Genomic DNA, 4,602 nt, shown 5'->3' with positions numbered 1-4,602 from the left:
AACAGACACACTGCTGCTGTAACACCACACAGTCCATTTAGGATATGCTGACAGACAATGGGGGTTGTGAATCCTGTGGTTGTCGGTAGCGTCCTCTGAGAGATGTCCTTCCTGTTTGAAATGTGTACTTCCTGTCTGCTTCATGCTGATACTTCCTGCTTGAGTCAGATGTCTTTGACCTTCTGGTCTGGAGTCCAAACTAAACACAATGCCTCCACAATAAAATGTCTCAGCTTAAAAGAGAGGCGATACGAGTGTGTGTGTGTGTGTGTGTGTGTGTGAGAGAGAGACAGTTCTTACCTCTGACATGCTTGTAAAACTTCCACTTGTCTCTCAGGTCCTCATAAAATCATATGCACCCAAACTGACCAACAGTGTCCCCCCTTCCCCCACTCCCTGTAGTGTAGACCCAGAGAATTACGACAACAGCAGCAACAACTAATATTGTATGGAATATTGACTTATTCAATTTCTTCCTTTTTTGGACAATTATCTTAAGCTTTTTGAGTGTATCTTCATTTGTATGTGTGCACACTGCAAGAAGCCACAAATGTTTCCAAAATATTTTGCATTCAAAGAAGTTTCTTCTGAAACTTTAACTTAGTTGTACTCTCTCTTCTTCTCTTCTTCATTCATCATCCTGGGGCCTGAACGAGTGACCAGGGAACGACCCCCATCCTACACAACCTCATTATAGTACACACACACACACACACACACACACACACACACACACACACACACACACAGTAGCATTCTGCTCCTACAGAATCATTCTCCTTCTCCCGGAGTGTTAGATGAATATAAATACATCAGTTTGACATCATTCATCTGACACATTTACCCCATACAACCATAGGAGGCAGTGTTACCCTCTGTTGATACCACAGGGGAGAGAGAGAGAGAGCGAGAGCGAGAGAGAGAGAGAGCGAGCGAGAGAGAGAGAGAGGAAACGAGAGAGAGAGAGAGAGAGAGAGAGAGAGAGAGAGAGAGAGAGAGAGAAAGAGAGAACGCAGGATAAACCTTTTTTGGTTCCAGGTAGAACCCTTTTTGCTTCCAGGTAGAGCCCTCTGTGGAAAGGGTCCTACATGGAACCCAAAAGGGTTCTACTTGGAAGCAAAAGGGTTCTTACCTGGCACCAAAAAGGGTTCTTCAAAGGGTTCTCTTATGTTGACAGCCGAAGAACCCTTTTAGGTTCTATACTGAACAAAAATAGAAACATGAGGTTACGATGCCGAACTGCAGTCAGGTCAAGACCCTGGTGAGGACGACGAGCACACAAATTAGATTCCCTGAGACAGTTTCTGACAGTTTGTGCAAAAAGTATTCGGTTGTGCAGACCCACAGTTTCATCAGCTGTCTCAGACAATCCCGCAGGTGAAGAAGCCGGATGTGGAGGTAGGTCCTGGACTGGCGTGGTTACATGTGATCTGCGGTTGTGAGGCCGGTTGGACTTACTGCCAAATTCTCTAAAATGACTTTGGAGGCAGCTTATGGTAGAGAAATGAATATTCAATTATCTGGCAACAGCTCTGCTGGACATTCCTGCAGTCAACATGCCAATTGCACACTCCTTCAAAACTTGAGACATCTGTGGCATTGTGTTGTGTGACAAAACTGCACATTTTAGAATGGCCTTTTATTATCCCCAGCACAAGGTGCACCTGTGTAATGATCATACTGTTTAATCAGCTTCTTGATATGCCACACCTGTCAGGTGGATGGATTATCTTGGCAAGGGAGAAATGCTCACTAACAGGTATGTAAACAAATTTGTGCACAACATTTGAGAGAAATAAGCTTTTTGTGCATATGGAACATTTCTGAGATCTTTTATTTCAGCTCATGAAACATGGGACCAACACTTTACATGTTGCGTTTATATTTTTGTTCAGTGTAGATAGCACATTTTTTTCTAAGAATGTAGGAATGCAAGAGATCATCAAGGACCTCAGCCACCCGAGCCACGGCCTCCTCACCCCGCTACCATCTAGAAGGCGGAGACTGAGAAACAGCTTCTATCTCCAGGCCATCATACTGTTTTACCCACATTATATGTATATCCTGTATTCTAGTCAAGGCTCATCCTATATAACTACTGCTGTACACACCTTTTCTATTCATATACTGTCCACACTGTCTATACACACCATTTATACATATATATTTACATTCCGGACTCTGATATTGCTCGTTCTGATATTTCTGGAGAAAAAAATGTTTTGTGTGTATTGTTATTGTACTGCTAGATATTGCTGCAGGGTTGGAGCTAGAGGCATAATCATTTCACCGCACCTCCGATAACATCTTGAAAACTGTGTACTTAACCAATAAACTTTGACTTGATGTGGATCAGGAGGAGATTTTAAGTTTTAAAAATCTGTCAAAGAAGACATGAAGAGACTACTGTATGTAACTGGGTTGAATTAGTACAACTGACCCCTCAGCTTGAAATACCACCACCCCGGAACCTTCCAATTGCTTGCTTTTCAATGTCATAGCTGGCTAAGATGTTTCCAAGAGGGCGGTCACGTGTGTTGCTTCGACGTTAGATCAAATACCAGTGAGGGTTTGTGAGCGAGCTGATATACTGTTAAGCAAGCAGTGTGTTGTTCATTACATGTAGATAATATATTTTCATGTATTTAATATGTTAATATGGCCTGGAAAATGTAATACATCTGAAAACACTCGCACACTCCCCTCTTTTTAAAATAATGGATATTATTCTACCATCGTCCTCTTCATCAAATAAGATGGTATCGAGGTGCATATGACAGGGTCTATTCAGCACAAATGGCTAAACCCACAACAGCATCAGCCTGATTCCATAACCACAATAGAGAGACTGTGATATCATCAATAAGAATCCAAGAGAGATGATTGCCAGACTACTAACAGTGCTGGAGGAAAATACAGATACAAGTGACAGGAGCAAATTGAAATAAAATGGCGGTTGATTCGTTTTTTCAAGCAGCTGGTTAGGGAGCTGTCATATGGGACAATGGGTGAGGCGATGGAGGGAGGGAGGTGCAGAGAGGAGGGGTGGAGAGATAGATGGTACTAGTAGTAGTTGTAGTAGCAGTAGTAGTTATGATGACGGTAGTAGTAGTGGTGGTAATAGTAGTTTAATGATGGTAGTGGTACTGGCGGTAGTAGTAGTAGTAGTAATAATGATTGTAGTAGTAGTGGTGGTAGTAGTAGTAGCAGTTGTAGTAGTAGTAATGACAACGGTAGTAATAGTGGTGGTAGTAGTAGTAGTAGTAATGATGATGTAGTAGTAGTGGTGGTAGTAGTAGCAGTAGTAGTAGTAGTAGTAGTAGTAGTAGTAATAATGATTGTAGTAGTAGTAGTAGTAGTAGTAGTAGTAGTGATGATGATGGTAGTAGTAGTGGTGGTAATAGTAGCAGTAGTAGTAGTAGTAATAATGATTGTAGTAGTAGTAGTAGTAGTAGTAGTAGTAGTAATGATGATGGTAGTAGACCGAGTTTGGGAAACCCTGTTGTAGTCACTGACCACCTTCTGGAGACACTTGAAATAATAATACTACTACTAGTAGTAGTAGTAGTAGTAGTAGTAGTAGTAGTAGTAGTAGTGATGATGATGGTAGTAGTACTGGTGATAGTAGTAGTATTAGTAGTAGTAGTAGTAGTAGTAGTAGTAATAATGATTGTAGTAGTAGTAGTAGTAGTAGTAGTAGTAGTGATGATGATGGTAGTAGTAGTGGTGGTAATAGTAGCAGTAGTAGTAGTAGTAGTAGTAATGATGATGGTAGTAGACCGAGTTTGGGAAACCGAGTTTGGGAAACCCTGTTGTAGTCACTGACCACCTTCTGGAGACACTTGAAATAATAATACTACTACTACTAGTAGTAGTAGTAGTAGTAGTAGTAGTAGTAGTAGTAGTAGTAGTAGTAGTAGTAGTAATGATGATGGTAGTAGACCGAGTTTGGGAAACCCTGTTGTAGTCACTGACCACCTGGAGACACTTGAAACCCTACCTCTTTAAGGAATACCTGGGATAGTATAAAAGTAATCCTTCTACCCTCCCCCCCACCCCCACAAAATATATAAAATAATAATACTACTAGTGGTAGTAGTAGTAGTAGTAGTAGTAGTAGTAGTAGTAATTGTAAAGTGGTTATCCCACTGGCTATAGGGTGAACGCACCAATTTGTGAGTCGCTCTGGCTAAGAGTGTCTGCTAAATGACGTTAATGTGCCCTTGAGCAAGGCACTTAACCCTAATTGCTCCTGTAAGTCGCTCTGGATAAGAGCGTCTGCTAAATGACTAAAATGTAATGTAAATGTAGTATTGATGATGGTAGTAGTGGTGGTAGTAGTAGTAATGATGATGGTAGTAGTTGTAGTAGTAGTAGTAATGATGATGTAGTAGTAGTAGTAGTAGTAGTAGTAGTAGTAGTAGTAGTAGTAGTAGTAGTAGTAGTAGTAGTAGTAGTAGTAGTGGAGTAGGAGTAGTAGCAGTAGCAGTAGTAGTAGTAGTAGTAAAAGCAGTAGTATTGATGATGGTAGTAGTAGTGGTGGTAATAGTAGTAATGATGATAGTATTAGTAGTGGTAGTAGTGGTAGTAATTATGATGGTA

At 41.0% G+C, this 4,602-nt stretch overlaps 1 pseudogene; it reads left to right on the top strand.

Annotated features, from left to right (window-relative positions):
- Positions 1–3,004: 3,004 nt before the first annotated feature.
- LOC123492900 overlaps positions 3,005–4,602 on the top strand; it is an 8,602-nt pseudogene continuing 7,004 nt past the window's right edge.

The sequence above is a fragment of the Coregonus clupeaformis genome, chromosome 17 (genome assembly GCF_020615455.1).
Source record: "Coregonus clupeaformis isolate EN_2021a chromosome 17, ASM2061545v1, whole genome shotgun sequence".
Taxonomy (NCBI): Eukaryota; Metazoa; Chordata; class Actinopteri; order Salmoniformes; family Salmonidae; genus Coregonus; species Coregonus clupeaformis.
The sequence above is the reverse complement of the archived record's forward strand: the minus strand, read 5'-3'. Positions and strand labels throughout refer to the sequence as shown.